Source organism: Schistocerca cancellata, unplaced genomic scaffold (genome assembly GCF_023864275.1).
Source record: "Schistocerca cancellata isolate TAMUIC-IGC-003103 unplaced genomic scaffold, iqSchCanc2.1 HiC_scaffold_1100, whole genome shotgun sequence".
Taxonomy (NCBI): domain Eukaryota; kingdom Metazoa; phylum Arthropoda; class Insecta; order Orthoptera; family Acrididae; genus Schistocerca; species Schistocerca cancellata.
In genome coordinates this window covers 5240592-5254267 of record NW_026047099.1, presented here as the reverse complement: position 1 = coordinate 5254267, position 13676 = coordinate 5240592, and the positions used below count along the sequence as shown (strand labels likewise).

At 55.0% G+C, this 13676-nt stretch overlaps 14 non-coding genes across 14 annotated transcripts; all 14 read left to right on the top strand.

Annotated features, from left to right (window-relative positions):
* The first annotated feature begins 595 nt into the window (after positions 1–595).
* Positions 596–714, top strand: LOC126154762 (5S ribosomal RNA). The gene has a single exon (XR_007532299.1). It is a non-coding gene; the product is annotated as a 5S ribosomal RNA (ribosomal RNA).
* Positions 715–1541: 827 nt separating this feature from the next.
* LOC126155448 (5S ribosomal RNA) lies at positions 1542–1660 on the top strand. The gene has a single exon (XR_007532910.1). It is a non-coding gene; the product is annotated as a 5S ribosomal RNA (ribosomal RNA).
* Positions 1661–2477: 817 nt separating this feature from the next.
* LOC126154761 (5S ribosomal RNA) lies at positions 2478–2596 on the top strand. The gene has a single exon (XR_007532298.1). It is a non-coding gene; the product is annotated as a 5S ribosomal RNA (ribosomal RNA).
* An 823-nt stretch (positions 2597–3419) lies between these two features.
* On the top strand, positions 3420–3538 carry LOC126155840 (5S ribosomal RNA). The gene has a single exon (XR_007533275.1). It is a non-coding gene; the product is annotated as a 5S ribosomal RNA (ribosomal RNA).
* Positions 3539–4365: 827 nt separating this feature from the next.
* LOC126155447 (5S ribosomal RNA) lies at positions 4366–4484 on the top strand. The gene has a single exon (XR_007532909.1). It is a non-coding gene; the product is annotated as a 5S ribosomal RNA (ribosomal RNA).
* Positions 4485–5317: 833 nt separating this feature from the next.
* Positions 5318–5436, top strand: LOC126155525 (5S ribosomal RNA). Its single transcript, XR_007532982.1, has one exon. It is a non-coding gene; the product is annotated as a 5S ribosomal RNA (ribosomal RNA).
* An 827-nt stretch (positions 5437–6263) lies between these two features.
* LOC126155013 (5S ribosomal RNA) lies at positions 6264–6382 on the top strand. Its single transcript, XR_007532534.1, has one exon. It is a non-coding gene; the product is annotated as a 5S ribosomal RNA (ribosomal RNA).
* An 828-nt stretch (positions 6383–7210) lies between these two features.
* On the top strand, positions 7211–7329 carry LOC126155446 (5S ribosomal RNA). The gene has a single exon (XR_007532908.1). It is a non-coding gene; the product is annotated as a 5S ribosomal RNA (ribosomal RNA).
* Positions 7330–8380: 1051 nt separating this feature from the next.
* Positions 8381–8499, top strand: LOC126155386 (5S ribosomal RNA). Its single transcript, XR_007532881.1, has one exon. It is a non-coding gene; the product is annotated as a 5S ribosomal RNA (ribosomal RNA).
* An 828-nt stretch (positions 8500–9327) lies between these two features.
* LOC126155832 (5S ribosomal RNA) lies at positions 9328–9446 on the top strand. Its single transcript, XR_007533268.1, has one exon. It is a non-coding gene; the product is annotated as a 5S ribosomal RNA (ribosomal RNA).
* An 827-nt stretch (positions 9447–10273) lies between these two features.
* Positions 10274–10392, top strand: LOC126155445 (5S ribosomal RNA). The gene has a single exon (XR_007532907.1). It is a non-coding gene; the product is annotated as a 5S ribosomal RNA (ribosomal RNA).
* Positions 10393–11220: 828 nt separating this feature from the next.
* On the top strand, positions 11221–11339 carry LOC126155444 (5S ribosomal RNA). Its single transcript, XR_007532906.1, has one exon. It is a non-coding gene; the product is annotated as a 5S ribosomal RNA (ribosomal RNA).
* An 816-nt stretch (positions 11340–12155) lies between these two features.
* On the top strand, positions 12156–12274 carry LOC126155443 (5S ribosomal RNA). The gene has a single exon (XR_007532905.1). It is a non-coding gene; the product is annotated as a 5S ribosomal RNA (ribosomal RNA).
* An 817-nt stretch (positions 12275–13091) lies between these two features.
* On the top strand, positions 13092–13210 carry LOC126155834 (5S ribosomal RNA). Its single transcript, XR_007533270.1, has one exon. It is a non-coding gene; the product is annotated as a 5S ribosomal RNA (ribosomal RNA).
* Positions 13211–13676: the final 466 nt, after the last annotated feature.

Below are 13676 nucleotides of genomic sequence, written 5' to 3'. Positions count from 1 at the left end.
TATTGTTGTGTAGGAGTGTAGAGTTCCAAATTTGATTTGTAACCACGAATGTATTCCTTAGTCGTCTCGTCTCGTCCTGCAGACGTTTGTCGTGCTTGCGCTGTCATATGGACCACGACCCGAGCGGCAGCGAGCGGCAGTCGAGCAAAGTCGGGACAAGTCGGGACGGGGACAGGGACACGGATAGGAATGGTGCGAATGCACTGCAAACTACGCAGACTCCTGTTGTGAGGCGAGGCGAGGAAGCCCACATCGCTACCAGTGGCGCCCTCCAGCACGACACTGCCACACCCCGCACAGGCCCTCCGCTGAACACCAGGGACAAGATGCGTCCTCCGCTAGTGTCGAAGGCTGCACGCGCCCAGCGAATGACAGGGGGTGCAACGAGCAGCAGTGCGTCTCACACACGCGGCGGTGCGCCCGTCAATTCGGCCGTCGCTCTGCTGGGACGCCGGGCGCGCCTCCCCGCGCCGTCCTCGAGGAACTGGCGGTTGCGGAAGGAAGCGCTTTCGTCAAATGCGGCCGAAAACTAACATTTTGTGTGTTGGGAGAAAAGCCGAACGCGAATTCTGCCGTGCTCCTACATTAGATGAGCGCCAACGGCCATACCATGATGAATACACCGGTTCTCGTCCGATCACCGAAGTTAAGCATCATCGGGCCCAGCTAGTACTTGGATGGGTGACCGCCTGGGAAACCCCGGTGCTGTTGGCTCCCTTCCTCTTGTTTTTTTTGTTATGTCGCCAGCCCAATTTTCAAACTACCTTTCTGTTGTGACAAAGATGCTTCCTTAAGCCTTTTAAACTACTGTAATGGTACGAAAATGCAGTAATTAACCCAGTTTGAGGGAGAATGTGCTAACCAAGTTTGCCAAGAAGACTTTGAAAACGACAAACCAGTACGAATCGGCAGGTGATTTCTGAAATACGTCACCGCCTATTGTTGTGTAGGAGTGTAGAGTTCCAAATTTGATTTGTAACCACGAATGTATTCCTTAGTCGTCTCGTCTCGTCCCGCAGACGTTTGTCGTGCTTGCGCTGTCATATGGACCACGACTCGAGCGGCAGCGAGCGGCAGTCGAGCAAAGTCGGGACACGTCGGGACGGGGACAGGGACAGGGATAGGAATGGTGCGAATGCACTGCAAACTACGCAGACACCTGGTGTGAGGCGAGGCGAGGCGAGGCGAGGAAGCCCTCATCGCTACCAGTGGCGCGCTCCAGCACGACACTGCCACACCCCACACAGGCCCTCCGCTGAACACCAGGGACAAGATGCGTCCTCCGCTAGTGTCGAAGGCTGCACGCGCCCAGCGAATGACAGGGGGTGCAACGAGCAGCAGTGCGTCTCACACACGCGGCGGTGCGCCCGCCAATTCGGCCGTCGCTCTGCTGGGACGCCGGGCGCGCCTCCCGCGCCGTCCTCGAGGAACTGGCGGTTGCGGAAGGAAACGCTTTCGTCAAATGCGGCCGAAAACTAACATTTTGTGTGTTGGGAGAAAAGCCGAACGCGAATTCTGCCGTGCTCCTACATTAGATGAGCGCCAACGGCCATACCATGATGAATACACCGGTTCTCGTCCGATCACCGAAGTTAAGCATCATCGGGCCCGGCTAGTACTTGGATGGGTGACCGCCTGGGAAACCCGGGTGCTGTTGGCTCCCTTCCTTTTGTTTTTTTGTTATGTCGCCAGCCCAATTTTCAAACTACCTTTCTGTTGTGACAAAGATGCTTCCTTAAGCCTTTTAAACTACTGTAATGGTACGAAAATGCAGTAATTAACTCAGTTTGAGGGAGAATGTGCTAACCAAGTTTGCCAAGAAGACTTTGGAAACTACAAAACAGTACGAATCGGCAGGTGATTTCTGAAATACGTCACCGCCTATTGTTGTGTAGGAGTGTAGAGTTCCAAATTTGATTTGTAACCACGAATGTATTCCTTAGTCGTCTCGTCTCGTCCTGCAGACGTTTGTTGTGCTTGCGCTGTCATATGGACCACGACCCGAGCGGCAGCGAGCGGCAGTCGAGCAAAGTCGGGACAAGTCGGGACGGGGACAGGGACACGGATAGGAATGGTGCGAATGCACTGCAAACTACGCAGACTCCTGTTGTGAGGCGAGGCGAGGAAGCCCACATCGCTACCAGTGGCGCCCTCCAGCACGACACTGCCACACCCCGCACAGGCCCTCCGCTGAACACCAGGGACAAGGTGCGTCCTCCGCTAGTGTCGAAGGCTGCACGCGCCCAGCGAATGACAGGGGGTGCAACGAGCAGCAGTGCGTCTCACACACGCGGCGGTGCGCCCGTCAATTCGGCCGTCGCTCTGCTGGGACGCCGGGCGCGCCTCCCCGCGCCGTCCTCGAGGAACTGGCGGTTGCGGAAGGAAGCGCTTTCGTCAAATGCGGCCGAAAACTAACATTTTGTGTGTTGGGAGAAAAGCCGAACGCGAATTCTGCCGTGCTCCTACATTAGATGAGCGCCAACGGCCATACCATGATGAATACACCGGTTCTCGTCCGATCACCGAAGTTAAGCATCATCGGGCCCAGCTAGTACTTGGATGGGTGACCGCCTGGGAAACCCCGGTGCTGTTGGCTCCCTTCCTCTTGTTTTTTTGTTATGTCGCCAGCCCAATTTTCAAACTACCTTTCTGTTGTGACAAAGATGCTTCCTTAAGCCTTTTAAACTACTGTAATGGTACGAAAATGCAGTAATTAACCCAGTTTGAGGGAGAATGTGCTAACCAAGTTTGCCAAGAAGACTTTGAAAACGACAAAACAGTACGAATCGGCAGGTGATTTCTGAAATACGTCACCGCCTATTGTTGTGTAGGAGTGTAGAGTTCCAAATTTGATTTGTAACCACGAATGTATTCCTTAGTCGTCTCGTCTCGTCTCGTCCCGCAGACGTTTGTCGTGCTTGCGCTGTCATATGGACCACGACCCGAGCGGCAGCGAGCGGCAGTCGAGCAAAGTCGGGACAAGTCGGGACGGGGACAGGGACAGGGATAGGAATGGTGCGAATGCACTGCAAACTACGCAGACTCCTGGTGTGAGGCGAGGCGAGGAAGCCCACATCGCTACCAGTGGCGCCCTCCAGCACGACACTGCCACACCCCGCACAGGCCCTCCGCTGATCAACCAGGGACAAGATGCGTCTTCCGCTAGTGTCGAAGGCTGCACGCGCCCAGCGAATGACAGGGGGTGCAACGAGCAGCAGTGCGTCTCACACACGCGGCGGTGCGCCCGCCAATTCGGCCGTCGCTCTGCTGGGACGCCGGGCGCGCCTCCCCGCGCCGTCCTCGAGGAACTGGCGGTTGCGGAAGGAAGCGCTTTCGTCAAATGCGGCCGAAAACTAACATTTTGTGTGTTGGGAGAAAAGCCGAACGCGAATTCTGCCGTGCTCCTACATTAGATGAGCGCCAACGGCCATACCATGATGAATACACCGGTTCTCGTCCGATCACCGAAGTTAAGTATCATCGGGCCCGGCTAGTACTTGGATGGGTGACCGCCTGGGAAACCCGGGTGCTGTTGGCTCCCTTCCTTTTGTTTTTTTGTTATGTCGCCAGCCCAATTTTCAAACTACCTTTCTGTTGTGACAAAGATGCTTCCTTAAGCCTTTTAAACTACTGTAATGGTACGAAAATGCAGTAATTAACTCAGTTTGAGGGAGAATGTGCTAACCAAGTTTGCCAAGAAGACTTTGAAAACGACAAACCAGTACGAATCGGCAGGTGATTTCTGAAATACGTCACCGCCTATTGTTGTGTAGGAGTGTAGAGTTCCAAATTTGATTTGTAACCACGAATGTATTCCTTAGTCGTCTCGTCTCGTCCCGCAGACGTTTGTCGTGCTTGCGCTGTCATATGGACCACGACTCGAGCGGCAGCGAGCGGCAGTCGAGCAAAGTCGGGACACGTCGGGACGGGGACAGGGACAGGGATAGGAATGGTGCGAATGCACTGCAAACTACGCAGACACCTGGTGTGAGGCGAGGCGAGGCGAGGCGAGGAAGCCCTCATCGCTACCAGTGGCGCGCTCCAGCACGACACTGCCACACCCCACACAGGCCCTCCGCTGAACACCAGGGACAAGATGCGTCCTCCGCTAGTGTCGAAGGCTGCACGCGCCCAGCGAATGACAGGGGGTGCAACGAGCAGCAGTGCGTCTCACACACGCGGCGGTGCGCCCGCCAATTCGGCCGTCGCTCTGCTGGGACGCCGGGCGCGCCTCCCCGCGCCGTCCTCGAGGAACTGGCGGTTGCGGAAGGAAGCGCTTTCGTCAAATGCGGCCGAAAACTAACATTTTGTGTGTTGGGAGAAAAGCCGAACGCAAATTCTGCCGTGCTCCTACATTAGATGAGCGCCAACGGCCATACCATGATGAATACACCGGTTCTCGTCCGATCACCGAAGTTAAGCATCATCGGGCCCGGCTAGTACTTGGATGGGTGACCGCCTGGGAAACCCGGGTGCTGTTGGCTCCCTTCCTTTTGTTTTTTTGTTATGTCGCCAGCCCAATTTTCAAACTACCTTTCTGTTGTGACAAAGATGCTTCCTTAAGCCTTTTAAACTACTGTAATGGTACGAAAATGCAGTAATTAACTCAGTTTGAGGGAGAATGTGCTAACCAAGTATGGCCAAGAAGACTTTGAAAACGACAAAATAGTACGAATCGGCAGGTGATTTCTGAAATACGTCACCGCCTATTGTTGTGTAGGAGTGTAGAGTTCCAAATTTGATTTGTAACCACGAATGTATTCCTTAGTCGTCTCGTCTCGTCCCGCAGACGTTTGTCGTGCTTGCGCTGTCATATGGACCACGACCCGAGCGGCAGCGAGCGGCAGTCGAGCAAAGTAGGGACAAGTCGGGACGGGGACAGGGACAGGGATAGGAATGGTGCGAATGCACTGCAAACTACGCAGACACCTGGTGTGAGGCGAGGCGAGGCGAGGCGAGACGAGGAAGCCCACATCGCTACCAGTGGCGCCCTCCAGCACGACACTGCCACACCCCGCACAGGCCCTCCGCTGAACACCAGGGACAAGATGCGTCCTCCGCTTGTGTCGAAGGCTGCACGCGCCCAGCGAATGACAGGGGGTGCAACGAGCAGCAGTGCGTCTCACACACGCGGCGGTGCGCCCGCCAATTCGGCCGTCGCTCTGCTGGGACGCCGGGCGCGCCTCCCCGCGCCGTCCTCGAGGAACTGGCGGTTGCGGAAGGAAGCGCTTTCGTCAAATGCGGCCGAAAACTAACATTTTGTGTGTTGGGAGAAAAGCCGAACGCGAATTCTGCCGTGCTCCTACATTAGATGAGCGCCAACGGCCATACCATGATGAATACACCGGTTCTCGTCCGATCACCGAAGTTAAGCATCATCGGGCCCGGATAGTACTTGGATGGGTGACCGCCTGGGAAACCCGGGTGCTGTTGGCTACCTTCCTTTTGTTTTTTTGTTATGTCGCCAGCCCAATTTTCAAACTACCTTTCTGTTGTGACAAAGATGCTTCCTTAAGCCTTTTAAACTACTGTAATGGTACGAAAATGCAGTAATTAACTCAGTTTGAGGGAGAATGTGCTAACCAAGTTTGCCAAGAAGACTTTGAAAACGACAAAACAGTACGAATCGGCAGGTGATTTCTGAAATACGTCACCGCCTATTGTTGTGTAGGAGTGTAGAGTTCCAAATTTGATTTGTAACCACGAATGTATTCCTTAGTCGTCTCGTCTCGTCCCGCAGACGTTTGTCGTGCTTGCGCTGTCATATGGACCTCAACCCGAGCGGCAGCGAGCGGCAGTCGAGCAAAGTCGGGACAAGTCGGGACGGGGACAGGGACAGGGATAGGAATGGTGCGAATGCACTGCAAACTACGCAGACACCTGGTGTGAGGCGAGGCGAGGCGAGGCGAGGAAGCCCACATCGCTACCAGTGGCGCCCTCCAGCACGACACTGCCACACCCCGCACAGGCCCTCCGCTGAATACCAGGGACAAGTAGCGTCCTCCGCTAGTGTCGAAGGCTGTACGCGCCCAGCGAATGACAGGGGGTGCAACGAGCAGCAGTGCGTCTCACACACGCGGCGGTGCGCCCGCCAATTCGGCCGTCGCTCTGCTGGGACGCCGGGCACGCCTCCCCGCGCCGTCCTCGAGGAACTGGCGGTTGCGGAAGGAAGCGCTTTCGTCAAATACGGCCGAAAACTAACATTTTGTGTGTTGGGAGAAAAGCCGAACGCGAATTCTGCCGTGCTCCTACATTAGATGAGCGCCAACGGCCATACCATGATGAATACACCGGTTCTCGTCCGATCACCGCAGTTAAGCATCATCGGGCACGGCTAGTACTTGGATGGGTGACCGCCTGGGAAACCCGGGTGCTGTTGGCTCCCTTCCTTTTGTTTTTTGGTTATGTCGCCAGCCCAATTTTCAAACTACCTTTCTGTTGTGACAAAGATGCTTCCTTAAGCCTTTTAAACTACTGTAATGGTACGAAAATGCAGTAATTAACTCAGTTTGAAGAAGAATGTGCTAACCAAGTATGGCCAAGAAGACTTTGAAAACGACAAAACAGTACGAATCGGCAGGTGATTTCTGAAATACGTCACCGCCTATTGTTGTGTAGGAGTGTAGAGTTCCAAATTTGATTTGTAACCACGAATGTATTCCTTAGTCGTCTCGTCTCGTCCCGCAGACGTTTGTCGTGCTTGCGCTGTCATATGGACCTCGACCCGAGCGGCAGCGAGCGGCAGTCGAGCAAAGTCGGGACAAGTCGGGACGGGGACAGGGACACGGATAGGAATGGTGCGAATGCACTGCAAACTACGCAGACACCTGGTGTGAGGCAAGGCGAGGCGAGGCGAGGAAGCCCACATCGCTACCAGTGGCGCCCTCCAGCACGACACTGCCACACCCCGCACAGGCCCTCCGCTGAACACCAGGGACAAGATGCGTCCTCCGCTAGTGTCGAAGGCTGTACGCGCCCAGCGAATGACAGGGGGTGCAACGAGCAGCAGTGCGTCTCACACACGCGGCGGTGCGCCCGCCAGTTCGGCCGTCGCTCTGCTGGGACGCCGGGCACGCCTCCCCGCGCCGTCCTCGAGGAACTGGCGGTTGCGGAAGGAAGCGCTTTCGTCAAATACGGCCGAAAACTAACATTTTGTGTGTTGGGAGAAAAGCCGAACGCGAATTCTGCCGTGCTCCTACATTAGATGAGCGCCAACGGCCATACCATGATGAATACACCGGTTCTCGTCCGATCACCGAAGTTAAGCATCATCGGGCCCGGCTAGTACTTGGATGGGTGACCGCCTGGGAAACCCGGGTGCTGTTGGCTCCCTTCCTTTTGTTTTTTGGTTATGTCGCCAGCCCAATTTTCAAACTACCTTTCTGTTGTGACAAAGATGCTTCCTTAAGCCTTTTAAACTACTGTAATGGTACGAAAATGCAGTAATTAACTCAGTTTGAGGGAGAATGTGCTAACCAAGTATGGCCAAGAAGACTTTGAAAACGACAAAACAGTACGAATCGGCAGGTGATTTCTGAAATACGTCACCGCCTATTGTTGTGTAGGAGTGTAGAGTTCCAAATTTGATTTGTAACCACGAATGTATTCCTTAGTCGTCTCGTCTCGTCCCGCAGACGTTTGTCGTGCTTGCACTGTCATATGGACCAAGACCCGAGCGGCAGCGAGCGGCAGTCGAGCAAAGTCGGGACAAGTCGGGACGGGGACAGGGACAGGGATAGGAATGGTGCGAATGCACTGCAAACTACGCAGACACCTGGTGTGAGGCGAGGCGAGGCGAGGCGAGGAAGCCCACATCACTACCAGTGGCGCCCTCCAGCACGACACTGCCACACCCCGCACAGGCCCTCCGCTGAACACCATGGACAAGATGCGTCCTCCACTAGTGTCGAAGGCCCGCATCTCGTGGTCGTGCGGTAGCGTTCTCGCTTCCCACGCCCGGGTTCCCGGGTTCGATTCCCGGCGGGGTCAGGGATTTTCTCTGCCTCGTGATGGCTGGGTGTTGTGTGCAGTCCTTAGGTTAGTTAGGTTTAAGTAGTTCTAAGTTCTAGGGGACTTATGACCACAGCAGTTGAGTCCCATAGTGCTCAGAGCCATTTGAACCACTAGTGTCGAAGGCTGCAAGCGCTCAGCGAATGACAGGGGGTGCAACGAGCAGCAGTGCGTCTCACACACGCGGCGGTGCGCCCGCCAATTCGGCCGTCGTTCTGCTGGGACGCCGGGCACGCCTCCCCGCGCCGTCCTCGAGGAACTGGCGGTTGCGGAAGGAAGCGCTTTCGTCAAATGCGGCCGAAAACTAGCATTTTGTGTGTTGGGAGAAAAGCCGAACGCGAATTCAGCCGTGCTCCTACACTAGATGAGCGGCAACGTCCATACCATGATGAATACACCGGTTCTCGTCCGCTCACCGAAGTTAAGAATCATCGGGCCCGGCTAGTACTTGGATGGGTGACCGCCTGGGAAACCCGGGTGCTGTTGGCTCCCTTCCTTTTGTTTTTTTGTTATGTCGCCAGCCCAATTTTCAAACTACCTTTCTGTTGTGACAAAGATGCTTCCTTAAGCCTTTTAAACTACTGTAATGGTACGAAAATGCAGTAATTAACTCAGTTTGAGGGAGAATGTGCTAACCAAGTATGGCCAAGAAGACTTTGGAAACGACAAAACAGTACGAATCGGCAGGTGATTTCTGAAATACGTCACCGCCTATTGTTGTGTAGGAGTGTAGAGTTCCAAATTTGATTTGTAACCACGAATGTATTCCTTAGTCGTCTCGTCTCGTCCCGCAGACGTTTGTCGTGCTTGCGCTGTCATATGGACCACGACCCGAGCGGCAGCGAGCGGCAGTCGAGCAAAGTCGGGACAAGTCGGGACGGGGACAGGGACAGGGATAGGAATGGTGCGAATGCACTGCAAACTACGCAGACACCTGGTGTGAGGCGAGGCGAGGCGAGGCGAGGAAGCCCACATCGCTACCAGTGGCGCCCTCCAGCACGACACTGCCACACCCCGCACAGGCCCTCCGCTGAACACCAGGGACAAGATGCGTCCTCCGCTAGTGTCGAAGGCTGCACGCGCCCAGCGAATGACAGGGGGTGCAACGAGCAGCAGTGCGTCTCACACACGCGGCGGTGCGCCCGCCAATTCGGCCGTCGCTCTGCTGGGACGCCGGGCGCGCCTCCCCGCGCCGTCCTCGAGGAACTGGCGGTTGCGGAAGGAAGCGCTTTCGTCAAATGCGGCCGAAAACTAACATTTTGTGTGTTGGGAGAAAAGCCGAACGCGAATTCTGCCGTGCTCCTACATTAGATGAGCGCCAACGGCCATACCATGATGAATACACCGGTTCTCGTCCGATCACCGAAGTTAAGCATCATCGGGCCCGGCTAGTACTTGGATGGGTGACCGCCTGGGAAACGCAGGTGCTGTTGGCTCCCTTCCTTTTGTTTTTTTGTTATGTCGCCAGCCCAATTTTCAAACTACCTTTCTGTTGTGACAAAGATGCTTCCTTAAGCCTTTTAAACTACTGTAATGGTACGAAAATGCAGTAATTAACTCAGTTTGAGGGAGAATGTGCTAACCAAGTTTGCCAAGAAGACTTTGAAAACGACAAAACAGTACGAATCGGCAGGTGATTTCTGAAATACGTCACCGCCTATTGTTGTGTAGGAGTGTAGAGTTCCAAATTTGATTTGTAACCACGAATGTATTCCTTAGTCGTCTCGTCTCGTCCCGCAGACGTTTGTCGTGCTTGCGCTGTCATATGGACCACGACCCGAGCGGCAGCGAGCGGCAGTCGAGCAAAGTCGGGACAAGTCGGGACGGGGACAGGGACAGGGATAGGAATGGTGCGAATGCACTGCAAACTACGCAGACACCTGGTGTGAGGCGAGGCGAGGCGTGGCGAGGAAGCCCACATCGCTACCAGTGGCGCCCTCCAGCACGACACTGCCACACCCCGCACAGGCCCTCCGCTGAACACCAGGGACAAGATGCGTCCTCCGCTAGTGTCGATGGCTGCACGCGCCCAGGGAATAACAGGGGGTGCAACGAGCAGCAGTGCGTCTCACACACGCGGCGGTGCGCCCGCCAATTCGGCCGTCGCTCTGCTGGGACGCCGGGCACGCCTCCCCGCGCCGTCCTCGAGGAACTGGCGGTTGCGGAAGGAAGCGCTTTCGTCAAATGCGGCAGAAAACTAACATTTTGTGTGTTGGGAGAAAAGCCGTACGCGAAGTCTGCCGTGCTCCTACATTAGATGAGCGCCAACGGCCATACCATGATGAATACACCGGTTCTCGTCCGATCACCGAAGTTAAGCATCATCGGGCCCGGCTAGTACTTGGATGGGTGACCGCCTGGGAAACCCGGGTGCTGTTGGCTCCCTTCCTTTTGTTTTTTTGTTATGTCGCCAGCCCAATTTTCAAACTACCTTTCTGTTGTGACAAAGATGCTTCCTTAAGCCTTTTAAACTACTGTAATGGTACGAAAATGCAGTAATTAACTCAGTTTGAGGGAGAATGTGCTAACCAAGTATGGCCAAGAAGACTTTGAAAACGACAAAACAGTACGAATCGGCAGGTGATTACTGAAATACGTCACCGCCTATTGTTGTTTAGGAGTGTAGAGTTCCAAATTTGATTTGTAACCACGAATGTATTCCTTAGTCGTCTCGTCTCGTCCCGCAGACGTTTGTCGTGCTTGCGCTGTCATATGGACCACGACCCGAGCGGCAGCGAGCAGCAGTCGAGCAAAGTCGGGACAAGTCGGGACGGGGACAGGGACAGGGATAGGAATGGTGCGAATGCACTGCAAACTACGCAGACACCTGGTGTGAGGCGAGGCGAGGCGAGGCGATGAAGCCCACATCGCTACCAGAGGCGCCCTCCAGCACGACACTGCCACACCCCGCACAGGCCCTCCGCTGAACACCAGGGACAAGATGCGTCCTCCGCTAGTGTCGAAGGCAGCACGCGCCCAGCGAATGACAGGGGGTGCAACGAGCAGCAGTGCTTCTCACACACGCGGCGGTGCGCCCGCCAATTCGGCCGTCGCTCTGCTGGGACGCCGGGCGCGCCTCCCCGCGCCGTCCTCGAGGAACTGGCGGTTTCGGAAGGAAGCGCTTTCGTCAAATGCTGCCGAAAACTAACATTTTGTGTGTTGGGAGAAAAGCCGAACGCGAATTCTGCCGTGCTCCTACATTAGATGAGCGCCAACGGCCATACCATGATGAATACACCGGTTCTCGTCCGATCACCGAAGTTAAGCATCATCGGGCCCGGCTAGTACTTGGATGGGTGACCGCCTGGGAAACCCGGGTGCTGTTGGCTCCCTTCCTTTTGTTTTTTTGTTATGTCGCCAGCCCAATTTTCAAACTACCTTTCTGTTGTGACAAAGATACTACTAAACTACTGTAATGGTACGAAAATGCAGTAATTAACTCAGTTTGAGGGAGAATGTGCTAACCAAGTATGGCCAAGAAGACTTTGGAAACGACAAAACAGTACGAATCGGCAGGTGATTTCTGAAATACGTCACCGCCTATTGTTGTGTAGGAGTGTAGAGTTCCAAATTTGATTTGTAACCACGAATGTATTCCTTAGTCGTCTCGTCTCGTCCCGCAGACGTTTGTCGTGCTTGCGCTGTCATATGGACCACGACCCGAGCGGCAGCGAGCGGCAGTCGAGCAAAGTCGGGACAAGTCGGGACGGGGACAGGGACAGGGATAGGAATGGTGCGAATGCACTGCAAACTACGCAGACACCTGGTGTGAGGCGAGGCGAGGCGAGGCGAGGAAGCCCACATCGCTACCAGTGGCGCCCTCCAGCACGACACTGCCACACCCCGCACAGGCCCTCCGCTGAACACCAGGGACAAGATGCGTCCTCCGCTAGTGTCGAAGGCTGCACGCGCCCAGCGAATGACAGGGGGTGCAACGAGCAGCAGTGCGTCTCACACACGCGGCGGTGCGCCCGCCAATTCGGCCGTCGCTCTGCTGGGACGCCGGGCGCGCCTCCCCGCGCCGTCCTCGAGGAACTGGCGGTTGCGGAAGGAAGCGCTTTCGTCAAATGCGGCCAAAACTAACATTTTGTGTGTTGGGAGAAAAGCCGAACGCGAATTCTGCCGTGCTCCTACATTAGATGAGCGCCAACGGCCATACCATGATGAATACACCGGTTCTCGTCCGATCACCGAAGTTAAGCATCATCGGGCCCGGCTAGTACTTGGATGGGTGACCGCCTGGGAAACCCGGGTGCTGTTGGCTCCCTTCCTTTTGTTTTTTTGTTATGTCGCCAGCCCAATTTTCAAACTACCTTTCTGTTGTGACAAAGATACTACTAAACTACTGTAATGGTACGAAAATGCAGTAATTAACTCAGTTTGAGGGAGAATGTGCTAACCAAGTATGGCCAAGAAGACTTTGGAAACGACAAAACAGTACGAATCGGCAGGTGATTTCTGAAATACGTCACCGCCTATTGTTGTGTAGGAGTGTAGAGTTCCAAATTTGATTTGTAACCACGAATGTATTCCTTAGTCGTCTCGTCTCGTCCCGCAGACGTTTGTCGTGCTTGCGCTGTCATATGGACCACGACCCGAGCGGCAGCGAGCGACAGTCGAGCAAAGTCGGGACAAGTCGGGACGGGGACAGGGACAGGGATAGGAATGGTGCGAATGCACTGCAAACTACGCAGACACCTGGTGTGAGGCGAGGCGAGGCGAGGCGAGGAAGCCCACATCGCTACCAGTGGCGCCCTCCAGCACGACACTGCCACACCCCGCACAGGCCCTCCGCTGAACACCAGGGACAAGATGCGTCCTCCGCTAGTGTCGAAGGCTGCACGCGCCCAGCGAATGACAGGGGGTGCAACGAGCAGCAGTGCGTCTCACACACGCGGCGGTGCGCCCGCCAATTCGGCCGTCGCTCTGCTGGGACGCCGGGCGCGCCTCCCCGCGCCGTCCTCGAGGAACTGGCGGTTGCGGAAGGAAGCGCTTTCGTCAAATGCGGCCGAAAACTAACATTTTGTGTGTTGGGAGAAAAGCCGAACGCGAATTCTGCCGTGCTCCTACATTAGATGAGCGCCAACGGCCACACCATGATGAATACACCGGTTCTCGTCCGATCACCGAAGTTAAGCATCATCGGGCCCGGCTAGTACTTGGATGGGTGACCGCCTGGGAAACCCGGGTGCTGTTGGCTCCCTTCCTTTTGTTTTTTTGTTATGTCGCCAGCCCAATTTTCAAACTACCTTTCTGTTGTGACAAAGATACTACTAAACTACTGTAATGGTACGAAAATGCAGTAATTAACTCAGTTTGAGGGAGAATGTGCTAACCAAGTATGGCCAAGAAGACTTTGGAAACGACAAAACAGTACGAATCGGCAGGTGATTTCTGAAATACGTCACCGCCTATTGTTGTGTAGGAGTGTAGAGTTCCAAATTTGATTTGTAACCACGAATGTATTCCTTAGTCGTCTCGTCTCGTCCCGCAGACGTTTGTCGTGCTTGCGCTGTCATATGGACCACGACCCGAGCGGCAGCGAGCGGCAGTCGAGCAAAGTCGGGACAAGTCGGGACGGGGACAGGGACAGGGATAGGAATGGTGCGAATGCACTGCAAACTACGCAGACACCTGGTGTGAGGCGAGGCGAGGCGAGGCGAGGA